Here is a 17,075-nt window from a genome sequence, read left to right as displayed (position 1 = left end):
TCCAATTAAGGGGCAATTTAGCGTGGCCAAGCTACGCCTGCACATCTTTTGGGTTGTGGGGGCGAAACCCATGCAAACACGGGGAGAATGTGCAAACTCCACACTGACAGTGACCCAGAGCCGGGATCGAACCTGGAACCTCTACGCCGTGAGGATGCAGGGCTAACCCACTGTGCCACCATGCGGCCCCCTAAATGCGATAATATTTTGCTCTCCCCAAATGCATTACATCACACTTTTTCAGACTGAATTCCATTTGCCACTATTTCACGCACTCAACCAAACCATTGACATCATTCTGGAGACAACAGTGTGAGCGGTATTCTCCGCCGGCTCCAAAAATCGCGAAGGCCATCGTAAATTTGGCCGAGGTTCACGACGGCCTTGGGGCCCGCTCCCCGCACCTAATTCACCCCCACCCGGGGGGCTAGGAGCGGGCCCCCATCGTTCCCGGCCGCGACCTTGGTCGCCGGAAATGACACCAGAACGGCGCTTCGCGGGTGACATCAGCGCGCAGATGACGCGAACCCGCGCATGCGCGGTGCCGTCTTTCTCCACCGCTGCCTGGCAAGACGTGGCGGCTTGATCTTGCTGGGCGGCGGGGGGGGAAAGAGTGCGTCCGTTTTGGACGCAGGCCCGCGATCGGTGCCCACCGATCGCGGGTCTGTCCCCTCCAGAGCACAGTCGCGGTGCTCCCGTCCCAATCGGGCCCCTGGATGCCCCAAACGGGCATCCGGCGCCCGTTTCACGAATGCAGCGACCAAGTGTGGTTGCTGCCATGGTGAAACCGGCGTGAAGGGCCGGCCGCTCGGCCCATTGGGCTCGGAGAACCGCCGTTCGCCATGACCTATGAGCTTGTCCCAGTGGGCAGACCAAGAAGTATCTTGATGACGGTATCCTGACAATCTAAAAATTGTGTTTATTTGTGTCTGTCATACCACTCACTCCGATGGCTCCATCCAAACTACAGAAAATTGATCATAAGCAGCACAGTGGCGCAGTAGTTAGCACTGCTGCCTCATGGCACCGAGGGCCCAGGTTTGATCCTGGCCCCGGGTCATTATCCATGAGGAGTTTGCACATTCTCCCTGTGTCTGCATGGGGCTCACCCCACAACCCAAAGATGTGCAGGTTAGATGGATTGGCCACGCTAAATTTCCACTTAATTGGTAAAAAAGATGAATTGGGTACTTTAAATTTAAAAAAAAGAAAATAGGTCATGATTCTCCTTTCCCGGACCAGATTCCAGTTTCTTGCTCCTTTCCCTTCGTATGTTATCCTGATGCCATTTCCTGTCAATTTTCCAGACATTGTAAATTGAAATGAGTTGCAACTGGAAAATTTACACAAAAGGTCGAAGGAAGGCACTGAACCCCATATTTCCGACACAGAATCAAAGTGGGAGACAAGTTATGAGGCAGTTGCAGGAAAGAGACACACTTTATTTTTGATCAACAATCTCGCCACAGTCAATTGGATGAAATCGAATTGACGTTAGATTTCAAGTCCCCAAGACAATTCATTGTATCATCAAATCAAGGAGGTGAAAGATTATCGAGGGTGGTCAGGAATTGGGGTTGAAGTTATAATCAGATCGCCTCATGATCTTATTGAATGGCAGAGCAGGCTCTAAGGGCCTACTGCTGCTCCTAATTCTTATGACCATAGCTATCCCTTTCATCATGTGCAGTCATAATCTAATCATTTCTCCTTGCCTCAGGCTTTCTTCTTCAATCACTCCCTCTTGGTCTAGATCCACTCTGCTTCCTTCAGTCATCTTCGTCAGCACATTCTCATGCCTTAGAATGTGGCCAGTGTCACTTGCTGCCTTTTCTTCATTACATTCGCTATTGATCTTTTTTCTTCCACCATCCTGAAAATCCGTTATTTCTCTGAATCTCCAACTGACCCGCTCAGTCCTTCAAAATAATTCTGGTAAAATCCATCCATATTTGAAAATCCCAGTATAAAACCATGCTTGGCATGAATATAATACAAATAATGCAAAGGAAAAATTAGTTTCCCTATTAGTAGGCAGATCAGTAACCAGAAGGCACAGATTTCCAATCATCATAAAAGAAAACTTGCGAGGACCAGAGGTAATTGAAAGAGAATTCTTTTTAAACTCTGAGTTATGATGATCTGAAATCGAATGACTCATCGAGTGGTTGAAGGAAATTCAATAGTCACTTACAAAAGGGACTGGGTAGATATTTTTTACAAACACACATGATGTATAAACACGTACTCAAAATAGTAAAAAGAAATTGCAGGGATACACGAAAAGACCAGGGAAATATGATTAATTGGATAGTGTTTCAAAGAACCAGTGTAGATTTTGTGGGCCAAATGGCTTCTTTCTGTGTTGCATAATTCCATTATTCCATAATCTAAAATCAAATTTACCAAATTTCATCTCTATCTACAATTTTTTACCAGGCAATTAAGTGAACCTATTGCTCTGCACATTCCATAAGGGACAGTTCTGTTAGTGAAGTGCCAAGATGTACTATTTTAATACCATTCGGTGACACCTGATAATATGAAAATGCTGGACAGCATTATATGTAGCTTTATTCCAAGTAATGGGATTATTTTCAACTGGAGGTTCAGTACCTTCAATGGCGGCATGGTAGCAGAGTGGTTAGCACTGTTGCTTCACAGCTCCAGGGTCCCAGGTTCGATTCCTGGCTTGGGTTATAGTTTGTGTTGTAGCCATGCTGGCCACGCAAAATGGACACTGAGCCAAACTAAAATGGAAGGCAGCAGGGAAAGCCTGTTTAGTAAGAACAGACAGCCTGCTCTCAACTAATTAGCATTTTGCAAACAGCAAACCAGTTTTCTGGCCAGGTGCAGATCTCCAGCCAAAGGTGTTAATGGCAAAGCGCTTAACATCCTGATGAGGCAGCCCAGATCCAGACACAAACAATGGCAACATTTCCATCTCAATGTAGCAGTTAATTGGTGGAGTAGACAGGATGGCACCAGAGTAACAAATATCGAAACCACCCCCCCCAACATCGAGGAAAGCCCCGCATTGGAGGATTTCGAAGGTAGCCGTTTGGAAACGTTCCAATCGGTACCGAAAGGTAGAGCCCGCCTAGAAGGGGGCAAGGACATTAGAGAGGGGTATAAAAGCAAATCCCCCACAGAGCCCCGGTCTGTTAAACCCGTGCTCCGGCTCTGACTGACATCTTGCATCCTGACTCCAGCCGTTGAGCACCAGCCGCCGAAACCGTAAGTTCAACGCTCGCTACGCGATCCAAGCCCACTAGACTCCCAAGTACCAGAACGCTTGCTGAAGGCTGCAGTGCCAGACCAGGACGAAGGCCTCGTTCTCTGACCTTGCCTGTTCCTGTTAGATAAGTATTCTGTTTGCTTAAGTTAGTTATAGCTTAGTCTCTTAGTGTGTGCATGAGTATTTATTATAACTGTATAATAAATATTGATCGTTTGAACTTTACTAATCGGTGTATCGTCTTTATTACTTTGAACTTGACCTTGGAATACTTGTGACGTTGCCTATACGGCAACTGGCGACTCCAGAGCTAAATAATTACATAGAACAGAGCCTAGTAGTGTTAAGCACACGTCGAACTCGGAGGCGTGTTAATACACTCCAATAAACGCGTTTTACGCCCATAGTAAAACGTGCAACAGTGTGGAGTCTCCATGTTCTCCCCGTGTCTGTGTGGGTTTCCTCCCACAAAGATGTGCAGGTTAGGTGGATTGGCCATGCTAAATTTCCCTTAGTGTCCAAGAAGATTAGGTGGGGTTACTGGGTTGCGGGGATAAGGTGGAAGTGAGGGCTTGAGTAGGGTGCTCTTTCCAAGGGCAGGTGCAGACCCAATGGGCCGAATGGCCTCCTTCTCCACTGTACGCTCTATGACTCTATGATCATAAACACCCCTTTGTGATTTCTCAAATTCATCTCTACCATGAGCACACAGGTGCCCATCTCCAAAAAGAAGATAACCGTCTCCCTCAGCTTTAGTTTAATGCACTACCAATTACGACGAGACAAGAGTAGAATGTAATCGAGACTTTATTACACAGAGATGTGTGGCCTCCTACAGCAGCTGATGAAATGGCTGCAGCTCAGAGAGCACACATATTTATACTCTGCCTACTGGGCGGAGCCAGCAGGCAGGGACCTACCCCCGTACCTGTAGTACAGGGGCCTTACCGTAATACCCATATATACAATATAATACAACAGTGGTGGCTACCACATAGTTATACTACCAGCACTTAGCCTCCCTGCTGTCAGCATCCTTGTGGTCACTATTGTAATGATATGTATATTGACTGGGATGTAAAGAGTTAACAAGTTAATGATAATGCTTCTTACCACTAGCGGGAACCACCGAACAATCATATATATATTATGTGACTTGGGGATTCTGGGATAAGATAGTGAGGCATGAGATGCTGTTAGGCAGTTCCTTGGGCAGGGTAGGTATAGAGGGATATGAGCCAAATGTGGGCAAGTGGGACTAGCTTAGTGATAGAAACTGGGCGACGTGGACAAGCTGGGCCAAAGGGCCTGTTTCCATCTGTGTGAACATCTATGAGAGAGAGAGCAGTAGTACTTGAGAAAGTCTGCAGTTAGAGATAGCACAGTTTAATATAGAAACCTTCTACTTTAGGAATGTGAACGAATCTTAGTTAGTAGTGTAATAAATTTATAGACTTGTTCGTTAACAAAGCTTTGTGGGGGCAGCACATTGGTGCAGTGGTTAGCACTGCAGACTCACGGCGCTGAGGTCCCAGGGTCAATCCCGGCTCTGGGTCACTGTCAGTGTGGAGTTTGCACATTCTCCCCATGTTTGCGTGGGTTTCGCCTGCACAACCCAAAGATGTGCAGGGTAGGTGGATTGAACGCGCTAAATTGCCCCTTAATTGGAAAAAATTAATTGGGTAATCTAAATTTATTTTAAAAAACAATGCTTTGTGTTCTTTATTCAACACTACGCAGCCAAGCCATCCAGGTAAAGCAAAATAGAGAATACAACAACTATATACCAGAAGATTAACTGGACCACCTATATCAACACCGCCACTGCAGTATTGCTGGGTACAGGTCTTTAGAAGCTAGATACCCTGGACCTTGTTCTTTGCAGACAGAAAGTACATGTGTACACATTGCGCCTGTTTCAGTTAAACAAAATAAGTGACGGTCATTCCCTGGTTCATTTTTCAGGGCACAGCCTTAAGTCAAGTTGCCTGGTTTAAACTTCAAACAATGTTTGGTAGTTAACTGTTAGTCACCAGCAACTGCTGCACTCTCCATGGACATGACTCGACCAATCAGGGCCCACTTGCCAACCAATCAGCACTCTATACTTGTACAATATAAATTTGTTGATTTCCCCTGAAATTGATATTCTTGCGATTGTCTTGATAAATGCAAGACAAAAAGCTTCTCTCCCCACAGTTGCTGGCTGATCAGATGAGTATTTCCAGGTTCTGCTTTTATTTCAAAACGACTGTAATTGGAAGCTGAGCTTTCGATTACTCATGTACAAAATCAATATCCTCGGGGACCACCAAGTCAGTGCCGTATTTCGGATCATGCCATATTTTGGATCTGGGAGTTTGGGCCAAGGAGTGCGAGCCGGGTCAGGGCACACGGATCAAGCCAAGCCGAGTAGCGCAGGGTCAAGAGTCACTTGGACTATTTAGAGAGCTGAGTGGAAAAGGCTGCACGTGAATCCAATCATTTGTCCAGCACGGCAATGCAACACCTAACCAAATGAGCTGCTTTTATTTTGCTTCGTTAATAAGAATTAAAATTAATCTGGCAGTTTATATAAAAGACAGTCCGGATCTCAAACACCTCTAGATTTCAGATGGGCAGAATTGAGCCACTGTACCTACACATCATCCATCTCTTATAATAATCAGTTGCTAAAGATCAATCTGCCAACTTCTGAAATATACCTGGTGGACTGGAATTATGATATCGTGATATTTTGTTGTTAAACGCTAGCACTCCCTGCTATCGGGCTCGATTCTCACATTAATCAAAACTCTAAAGGCCTTCAGCCAGTTGTACTAAAGTTTCACCCAACATTATTATTATTTTCCCAATAACACAATATCCATTTCCACCAAGCCACGGAATAGAGACCATCTGAAGGGCCATTTGAGTTCAGACATTAGTGAACATATTGTATTTGAGATAGTGTGTTTGACACTTGCAGAGAAGTTGTCGAGTAAAAGGAGCAGTATATCCCAGTGTGCAGATTATACAGGATTCAAGTGTATTTCCGAAATGTTGGGGTCCTTTGTATGCAGAACTTGTCATGACCCGTTGACTTCATTTTAAGTGGGCAGCCAGTGCAGAAAGCCACTGCGTCTTTCCAGCCAGTCTTTCAAAGCAGCAGGAAAAGGATTCGGAGCCGGAAGAGGCCCAAACAAGTAGGTATTTCTGCTTTCCTTCGAGGCCAGGAAGAGCAGGAGTGCCTCCAAGCCATGCGATTTTCAATTCCTTCTCTGCCGATTTTCTGGAATGGGTGGCGAGTCGGCGGGCAGGATTTAAATGATGACAGGGAGTCGAGATACCCTACCCCTCACTTGGGTATCAGGAAGAGATGTTTTTATCTCGCACCGTTATTCACCCGCTGGTGAATATTCAAAACTGACCCACAGCTAAAATAAGGCCTGGGCATGGAATAGGAAATGCAATTTGGAAATTAAACTGCCACCCCTCAGAACAGTTGCTTGCTAATTCGCTGGCTTTGAAAGCAGGCCAAGGCAGGCCAGCAGTACGGTTCAATTCCCGTACCAGCCCCCCCTCCCCCCGAACAGGCCGGAATGTGGCGACTAGGGGCTTTTCACAGTAACTTCATTTGAAGCCTACTTGTGACAATAAGCGATTTTCATTTCATTTCATTTCATTTCAAATGGTTGGACAATTTTCAAATTTTTCACTTAGGAGGGAAAGGTTTCTAGTCCTGCCTACTTTCCAGGGTCAATCAAATAACGTTGGGCAACTTTCCAACCAGAGAAAATGAGAAGAGGACACAGGGAGGCTGCCAGAAGCAGGGAAAGACAGGGTAACCATTGACTGGTTAGGAGCTATATGCAGCGGAGAGGATTTCATGAGGAAAAGAGAGTTAGGGGGTAGGGGGACAATGGGAGTCGACTTGTGAGGTCTGGAGGAACTCTCCTGCTCTTTCTGGCAGACAAAGGAAAGCTTCACACTTACCTTGGGAGGGCCTTTTCTATCTGCCAACCTGCTTCAACCTGGCGAGAAAACCTTAGCATCTCTTCTTAGAGCCCAGTAACTATACAATCCAGGTGGCATTGACATAATGCGTCCCTGATTTGCACCTCTTGCCTGGATGCTTCATCCACCTGTAGGTTAAAATCAGAAATGGTGGGAAAGATTTGGGATTCAAGTGGGTAAGTTTTTTTTAAAGAAAGTGCCCACCATCTAGTTTATGCCGGGTACGCAGAGCTAGAAAAATCATAAACACATTTTATTTTCAAATTATGTATTTCTACAAGACTTGCATGTTCAGAGGCCCAAATGATGGCAGCTTGTTCACTATTACTGTGATTGAACAACATCCCATGTTCACTTGAACTTGACCCATGCACTTGCTCGATTTGCTTACCACTGGGCTGAAACCAGATCCTGAGTCGTGATGTTATTCCATGACGGAGACACAGTTCACATTCTTGGTCCAGCTGGTGCTGTCAGTCTTTTTGTCTGCCAGCACTGGCTCTGCATTTGCTGTAGGGGAGGGATAGAGGGCTGACAGGGAGAAGGTAAAGCTGTAGCCAGGTACGAGCAACTTGAACCGAAGGTACAAAGGCTGGATCGTAGTTAGCAGAAGCTTCTATGTGCTACTTACAGGTCTTATTTCTCAGTTTGTTATTGAGCTAAAATACTCTCACGTTCCAGAAATTAATTTGGAGCTGGTCAGTTCTAGGTAAACTCCAGGTTCAAGATAATTTGTCTCCTGTTGACCACCAGTCCTTTTAACTATCCAAAAATAAGCATTCTGAAAGCTTGTTTCCTTGTAAACTACACGCTAGAGGGAGAGCAATATGATGATCCAGACTTAGACTACACCAATCTCAAATAAATTATTCAGAAAGATTTTATTAATTACAGGTATTTGGATCGACAGTATATGGCGGAAGTATTTTTGCATGATGTTTTCACGAGTCAATCCTGCTTTGGCAGAAAAATACTCCTAGAAGAATAGTTTGAACTTTGCACAAATCAAATGGAATGGGGTTAATGTTGTGAACTATTCATATTTTCAGGCCATAACAAGCCTTTGCTAAGTCATCGTTAAAATGTTAAGAGTCTAATGTTCTGAAGAATGACTCGGCATTTTGAGATATTAACTTCTCTGTGTTTCCGCATTCAAATCCTGGTGATACCCCAAGTGTCCAATATCGTCAGTTGACAACTCTGTTGGGATTCGATGAATTTGATCGGAGAGTCTCAATGGCTGACGTGACAGAGCATGGGTTACCTTGGAACCTGACATGTGGTGAACTGTAGTGTGCTTGCGACGAGAGTGAACATGTGGTTCGCCAAAGTTCTCCAACACGAGGGCTTTCCTCATGTCATTTCTGGCTCTGTTCCAGTCGAATTGAGAGAGACTGATTGCTATGATTAGACAATAGCTCAGTTACCTTGCAACTCCCAAGATGGTAGAATGCAAGTTATGCGGACATTCAGTCATTTAGCAATTCCTACTTTCCTATGACTGTCCACTTTTTGCAGGTGCACCTAAACTCTGCCTGACTGTTCCCGTTTTTGAGTAGCATTCTCAAATGTCGCCCACTCCCAAAACTGAAAATGCCAAAACATATTTCTGGGAAAAGGTGAAGTCGGAAATGTTCAACGATTTTACAATCTGGAGTACCATTTTGTTCTTTTCTTGGTGTTATAGAGTTTAACATGTGTGCAAGGAAAAATTACCGGACCAAGTTTAAATATCTTGTAGCACTTTTAGTTTATTAATCTCATTCCTTAATTCTCCGATATGGAATTTGCAATACTGATTTTAAATCTTGAATACCACGTCGTCTGCCATCTATTTCGAGAAGGGACTTCATCTCAGAAGCTGCAAAAAGATTTTTTTAAATAAAGCTGGGGGAAGGAAATCATTTAAAATATGTTTATATAAAAGACACATCAACATTTTTAAATGGTAATCATTTTTTGCAGACATAATAGGAGCAACTACAGTTGGAGCAACTACAGTTGCTGCCTGTCTGCCCTGCCGAAAACCTCCAGGATACAGCCCTGCTTTTGGTTATATGCTGGCGGTCCCTTTAACTCCCTTTGACTATGAGCAGCCTCTAGCTTCATAGCTGAAGGCTGTTGCTATTAAGGAATTGGCCTTGTTAGATGTAAGAGCACTTGACAGCTGCAGGTTGTGTTTGCTACTTGCTCCTGCTTTTGGCTGCAGATGCCCGTAGGCTGCTGTTGCTGTTTCCTTCCTTATCTTTAGTCAGAAAGGAGGACATTTTTTTCTCAGATACTTGGAACACCATGCTCAGGGAGATGTACGAGTCCAGAATTCAATGCGGTTTGAAGCAAAAAGATGCTGTGTGACCTGGTGCGCGACACTGATCCAAATGAGCCACCTGATGACACCGTTGAAGAAATGCTTTCGCAGATTGCTGATGGTTTTGTTGCTGATATGGTGAATATGGTAATATGCCTGTAAGCAATATTATAGATGGCTGATGGTGCGGCCTTCAACCAGCAGGTGGCGGTACAGACCCTGTACCAGTACCAGCCTCCCCGAACAGGCGGCGGAATGTGTCGACTAGGGGCTTTTCACAGTAACTTCATTGAAGCCTAGTTGTGACAATAAGCGATTTTCATTTCATTTCATTCAGACCCACCATGCGGTCTCGAGACAGTGGTCATGTGACAAGGCACTCATATATATAACTGAGGGCACATTTGGTGATCAACCGGATCACGATGTACAAGAGGTCAGACAAGCACTAGGGGTAGTTCGAAGGATGTACAAAGAAACTCCATGATAACTTGCTCCGTAACAGATAGTTAACTTTCCATGTGTGATTTAATAAAGATCCTGGTTTGGACAAGTCACAAGATGTTTAGTAGGTCCCTTGCTAGACATCCAATACCTTACACAATAGTGAATGTACATGTACCTGGAACATCACCGCGGGTTAAACACACAGGAAGTCAAGGATGTTCAACTGCACCTTGATCCGCAGTCACTGCGGGTTAAACACACAGGAAGTCAAGGATGTTCAACTGCACCTTGATCCGCCGTTGAATATGTGGATGTCTGGATTTGGTTCCGGTGAGATTGGACCATGTGGGAGGGCCGGCACAGCTGTGACTCATGGTGGAGGATGGCACTGATACGCAGAACAAGTAACAATGATGGACACATCATTTCTACGGCAAATTTCTTGACAAGATAACACATTCTCAGGCTTATTCTCCATTTCTATTTGGAACCTGTGAGGGATGATACCTTGTGTTTGGTTTTTTTAATGAAAATGAGCTGATCTCACTTTGTATTGGTTCCAATATGGATCGGTGGCATTTCCTTGTTGTTTAATGGTTTGTGTGATATGTGGATTTTACATAATTGATTTTCAAATCTTTGTTACTGTTGACCATTTAATAAACAAAACTTTTCTCGTGGCTTCTCGTGGATACACGTGCTAAGTCTCAGACGATGATTTTTGCGTTGCATTTCAATCAAACTTTAAAGCCCAAACAGTTTGCCTGACCTTTAGATGTGTCAGAACCATAGAGGCTGCAGCCAACAATCAAACACTCAAGAGGTTGGCTTTAGCACTAGGGATATCCTCTAAAGTGTGTGGATCAGGGGAGGGCACCTGTGCACCGTCTCCATAATATTCCCAGCAGGCGTCTCAGGTCTAGGGTCTAGAAGATCCTGATGTGGCTGGGGGTCAATGTGCGGAGCGAAGTTCTCCAGCACATCTGGCTTGCTGGATGGCACTCAGAGATGGAGGGACACGTAAGAGGTGGTTTGGGGGATTTGAAGATCTGAGGGTGGAGGCCCTAACTGATTGTCGGTCTCTCTCCTTCTCCAATGCCTTACAGATATAACAATATGGCTGATTATGTCGGTCCCACAGAGGCTACCCTCGCGGTGCATTTCACGAGCTACAGCCCACAAGTGTTTCCGTGAGATGACTGATGCCGTGTACACCCAGGCAGCTAATTGTATCAACTTTGAGCTGGACCAGGTCTACCCAGATGCCCAGGCTGCTGGATTCTGTGCCATTGCCGGGATGCCCCAGGTCCAAGGGTAATTTTTTATCATAGAATCACAGTGCAGGAGGTCATTCGGCCCATCGAGTCTGCACCGGCTCTTGGAAAGAGCACCCTACCCAAGGTCAACACCTCCACCCTATCCCCATAACCCAGTAACCCCACCCAACACTAAGGGAAATTTTGGACACTAAGGGCAATTTAGCATGGCCAATCCACCTAACCTGCACATCTTTGGACTGTGGGAGGAAAACGGAGCACCCGGAGGAAACCCACGCACACACGGGGACGGTGTGCAGACTCCGCACAGACAGTAACGCAAGCCGGAATCGAACCTGGGACCCTGGAGCTGTGAAGCAATTGTGCTATCCACAATGCTACCGTGCTGCCCTTTTTTTTTCCAATTTAGGGGCAATGTATTGAGGCCAATCCACCTACCCTGCACATCCTTGGGTTGTGGGGGCGAAACCCACGCAAACACGGGGAGAATGTGCAAACTCCACACGGACAGTGACCCAGAGCCGGGTTCGAACCTGGGACCTCGACACCGTGAGGCAGAAGGGCTAACCCACTGCGCCACTGTGCTGTAATTGATGGCAGTCATTCCCCGGGGCATCAGGGAGTGCCTTACATTAACAGGAAGGGGTTCCATTCCCTGAATGTTTAACTCATGTGCGACCACCACTTTTGGATCATGCACGTGTGTGCACGCTTCCCAGGGAGCATGCATGACAGCTACATCCTGGGACACGTTCTTGGGAAATAAGGGGTACCCTGCTGAGGTCCTGGCTGATGACGCCAGTGTGGAGGTCGGAGATGAGGTGGAGACTCAATATAACGAGGCCCACGCTACCACCCATGCTGTCATTGAGTGGACTTGTCAAAATGTGGTTCCAATGCCTGGACTACTCTGGTGTACAATGCAGTACAGGGTCTCCCACTCTGTGGTGGTCTGCTGTACCCTCCACAACCGGACACATGCTGGAGGAGGAGGGACATGCGGCCTCATCTGAGGAAGATGAACCGGACCAGGATGAGCCTAGGATAGACCTAAGAAGCCGGACGATGGGGGACAGGCGGCGGAAAGGATTTGGCATGCAGAAAATACTAGGAAGATCCTCAACCTCGTCTGCTTCTCAAAAGACGAGACGTTGTCCATCTGACCACCCCCTCCCCCATTCTCCTCCTCCTCCCCCCCCCATTCCCTTCCATCCAGGGTCTATGTAATATCACCCCAGTGTGATGGGCCTGTGTTGGCACTGTCAGTGGGTCATTGCACGAGGCAGCAGAGTGATGATAACTTGCAATGAGATAACCTCTGGTGCTCCTCTGATAATTCCAAAGTCTGACTCCTGTTTTTCTGTTCACAGTGCGTGCACAGCCATTCTCTGAATGGGGTCTGCACTGGGGACTTTTGATCTTGGACCACTGTGCTGGGGTTGAGGGGAGAGGAGGGCAATAGGGTTTTGGGGTGCAGGCAGGCCCACTGCGAAGATAAGTGACAGAGGTTTCACATACATGTATGAGGTGTAACATGTTGGCTCTTAAACCCCCAATGCCCAGTGATCCTCACTCTTCTTGATCTTACCTGGTCGCATGCTACCTCTAGGTGTGTCCCAGGATGCACATCAGAGGTCCAGGCAGCCTGCTGCTTTCCATGTCCTGTGGCCTTTGATGCCCTTGGCAGACATCCTCTGGAAGGCCCAGAACTGCAGGGCCCCAGCCGACTTACCGGTTTCACAGGCGTCGTCATGTCACCTTGTTCTGCTTGCTGTCCTTGAGAAGCATTGGTGTCAGGAGGTGGGGATTCAGAAGAACTGGACACCGCCGGCATCTCCTTGGTGACAGACCCCAGGTTGTCCTCCAGCGCTTCCTCCTCCCTGACAGCGAATGTAAAGCCCTGGGGACAGCTGGAGTGAGCTCCAGAGGCTTCTGCGTCATCCAGCTCTTCCTGTCCTGGCGCCTGACCGTTCCTGCACCATGGTGTCGACACCCTCAGTGATGTTCCTCAATAACAGATCAGGCTCTGCAGCGCCTCGGCAATGTCCACCTGCATCTGAGACACGGCCCTCAGCGACTGGGATATGCTATGCAGAGCCTCAGAAATGTCCACTTGCATCTGGGACTAGTCCTTCAACGACATGGACATGAGGCCCTCAGCCATGGTCATCGCAGTCTGAGATATGCCTTGGGCACCACCACTGAAGTTGCTGATCTCATGCTCCAGGTTTTCCACTGCGGTCGCCACCCTAGCAGTGTTGGCCTCGCTACCACGCATTGTCGGCATCACCTCCAGTGCCTATAGCATTTGGGACTCCTCCAATCTTCTATGCATTGTCTGCAATGTCGCTGAATCTCATGGCCATGTCTTAGCATCTACATCAGCTCTGGAATAACCTTGTCCAGAGGCTCGGCAACTGACTGGGACTCAGCTGAGTCCTGGGATCCAGCAGACCTCCGACTACTGACTCCCTGGGATATTCCTACCTCCAGATGATGTCCATCAGCGACAGTGTGGTGCTCAGCAGATTGTGCCCCAGAAGTCTGTCACCCACCGAGGTGTGTGTCTCTGTGCTGGTGGAAGGTGGGGGTGAGAGCTGTAATACCTCAGTGGTGGTCTTCTCGAAGCTCTCCTCTGAGTTGGTCACTTGGGTGGCAGGGCTGGGGAGTGACTCCAGATGGACCGGCCATTCAGATGGAGATCTTACGAGAGAATTGACATATGGTCAGTGAGACAGAGGGATCATTTTGTCTGACATGAACAAGTCACTTGAGACAGGTCACCTGAGTGAAGGGGATTCTCACCTCTGCGATGCAAGCCAACCTCACTGTCGCAGACTGCTCTCTCGTGATCAACCCGCAATCTCCAGGGCCCATTCGTCAAAAGGGGTGCGGACTCGTATCGCCGGTATTCTGCACCCCCCCCCCCCCCCCCCCCCAATCTTGGCACTTTCCCGCTTATTATGGGCTATCTTCTGCTGCGAGGACAAAGAGAGGACTTTGTGAGACACGCGCTTGATGGATCAGGGGGATCTATAGCAAGTGACATGTGTGGGTACCGCAACTGGACATGAAGGAGTTGTGCTGGTGGGTGTTAAGAGGTGTTGAGGAACAAGCATGAAGATCGGATGACCCCCTCTGGGGAACAGGATATCCTGTCTCGCATCACAGCATCGAGAAGCCTGGCCAGGTCGGCATCCTCAAAGCGAGGAGCAGGTCTGCGCACTACTGGGAGTCATGATGAGGGAGCAGCTCCCCTTGTAAACGACAAGCAGCTGAGGCCTTGGCAAATCAGACAGCGAGACAGCCAGTAATGGGGAGAAGCTCATGGGGGCTCATTTCCGGCACTAAGTGCCGTTAAATACGGGCCGCGATCTCGCCAATGCAGCTGTCAAGAAACACCCCGCCAACTGGGACCGAAGTGATCCTCAGAAATGTTTGCGTTAAATCGCTCCCATTATCAAAGCCAAGTTTGTGAACATTCGTAAATTTTCTGTTGGCGGAAAGTTTGTTTTTAATTACCACTATTTTAATAACAGCAATTGTTTAGATTATCCGGTCATCCAAAGTGACTTGCGCAGGTTTACGATCCCCTCGGGGGTGGCAATCTTCACCTATTTTGCTCAGCTGGCCACTGTCCGTATGTGAGGTTCCACTGTAAAAGTTACAGACTATCTCAGCAATGGGTGCCACAACTGATCCCAGTTCTATCCTCACCCGGAATCCACACACATACATGCACATTTCAGTGGGAATCAGAATTTGATCATCGAAGAGTGTGTAGACTAGTTCTACCCCCACACCGCCCCACCCTCGCCCCTCCAGTGGAACTGCAGCCAATTGCCCCGCCTGAATCAGCTATCTTGGACTGGAGGTTGGACTGTGGGCTTTTTTTTGTTCGGCATGGCAAAGTTCCACAGCAGGCCTGTATATTTATCCTCATGGAAGGTCTGTTTCCTTGCCTTTGTTCTCAGGTACTTCATGTCATGCTTCGTGCAATGAAAAACTATTCTCAGAACACATAAAAGAAAAACTTGGTGAGCTAGTTACTGCTGCCAACACATGCTTGTGGATGCCTGGTTGGTTACCAGCTGGATTTGAACAATAACATAAGAGCAGCTTTTGTTTTTGCCTCCAACTCTTGTTTATGGGCCTAAACTGGATATTTTCCATCTTTTCCCTATCCCACACCCATATCCCTGATGATTTCAGAATGAATCCGCTTCCCACTTAAGTACCCCTTATTGCATAAATCAAAATATGAGATGAAGCCTCCAAGCTGACAATTGCTGTGGCTACTTTAGATTCTACTCTCAGTCTTGATTCTCCTGGTCTGATTTTACAAATTGTATCTCTTTTCCACATGCTAGTGACTCACTTCATTACCCTGAATCGCACAGCATCCTGCGTCCCTACACCCCAACCCCACAGCCTCTGCCAAGAAAAGAGATCATCACATGGGCTGTGGGAAGTACAATGTTTTTTAAAAAACACAGATGAGAGGGATATCATTTTAAATATTAGTTTGCAAAATGACAGCACAATTGTTTTACGATGTTCATATTTTATTGAAAAGGCTTGAGGTGGAACATGAAACGGGTGAAGTGACAGAAAGGGAGGAGAGAACACCGTCCTCAATGTAATTGCCCAAACCCAGGAAAAAGACACATTTGTATAAATTAGCCGACTGGCCTTTGCAATGGAGAATAAAATTATTCATTTTGTGAACATCAGTATAAAGGTCAGAATCAAGTCAGCAGATTTTCTGTTAACCATTTTTCTGACACTTTCATTTTTCTTTATGAATGCAATTGGCTGAATTATTCTGAAGTCTGCTGGCCGTGTACAGCGGGACTTGTCTACAGTAAAGATCACATGCTATCTGACGGTGCAGCGTCATAACTGAGCCCAATTCCGTCCTCACCCAGTTCATATGCACACGAGCATATTTCATCAGGGCCCAAACCAATGGCCGGCTTTCAAAAGAGCAAGTACTCTGGTTCATTTCGCTTCCACATCCCCATTGCCATCCCCATTCATTTCATTTTTCATTTCATTGGCACTGCGACCAATTGTCCCCTCTGACATAAGTTACATCGCCGACTGCAGAACAGACTGTCGCTTTTCTGTTCAGTGTAGCTGAGTGCCACATCCAGCCTGTACAACACCTCTGGAGAAGGACGGCAATTGCTCTGCCATTACTCTCAAGTTATTTCATTTCATGGCATGCTTCATGCGATGAGAAACGATTCTCGGAACACATAAAAGTAAAATCTGGCCAGCTATTTAGCGCTGCCAACATGTGTTTGTGTATACATGGTTGGTTACGAGCTGGATTTAAACCATAACGCAAGAGCAGAGGAATGAGAAAGGCTAATTCAATTCATCCACTCTGCTCCTTCTTGCAGCTCCTGTTTCAGGATCTGAGCCAACTAATTTTCTATCTCTTCCCCTGTCCCACACCCCGGTGAAACAGCAGTGAGCTGAGTTTTCTCCTAAATGCTAGTAGCTGTGGCGTAGCAGTGCACAGACACTACTCAGTTCAATTTAGCTGGCAGTCTTCAATTGTTTATTTCACGCCCTTTAATTCCCTTACCCTGATTCGGCAGCCACAAGCCTATTTACCTTTTGTTAGTGAGTCGCTTCTAAATTTTAAAGTCAAAGGCACACAGTGTCCAGTGCAGCTTTGAACTCTGCACACACATCACTTCTGTAAGAAAGGAGCTTGTTGTACAGATGGCTGGAAGATCCATCATAAAATAACTGGAGAAAAAAATAATTTCCAAATGACTTGATGCAAAAGACAGAC

At 46.7% G+C, this 17,075-nt stretch overlaps 1 protein-coding gene across 2 annotated transcripts in view; it reads right to left on the bottom strand.

Moving 5' to 3' along the window:
- LOC119967651 (muscular LMNA-interacting protein) overlaps positions 1 to 9,781 on the bottom strand; it is a 229,085-nt gene extending 219,304 nt beyond the window's left edge. For both annotated transcript variants that reach the window (XM_038800451.1, XM_038800453.1), the window contains exons 1-2: positions 7,626 to 9,781; positions 7,214 to 7,362 (exon numbers count right to left, since the gene is read on the bottom strand). The gene's annotated coding sequence lies outside the window, so the exon portion shown is untranslated. The remainder of the gene's footprint in view (positions 1 to 7,213; positions 7,363 to 7,625) is intronic.
- Between the last annotated feature and the right edge of the window lie 7,294 nt (positions 9,782 to 17,075).

Source organism: Scyliorhinus canicula, chromosome 6 (genome assembly GCF_902713615.1).
Source record: "Scyliorhinus canicula chromosome 6, sScyCan1.1, whole genome shotgun sequence".
In the NCBI taxonomy this organism is placed as follows: domain Eukaryota; kingdom Metazoa; phylum Chordata; class Chondrichthyes; order Carcharhiniformes; family Scyliorhinidae; genus Scyliorhinus; species Scyliorhinus canicula.
The sequence above is the reverse complement of the archived record's forward strand: the minus strand, read 5'-3'. Positions and strand labels throughout refer to the sequence as shown.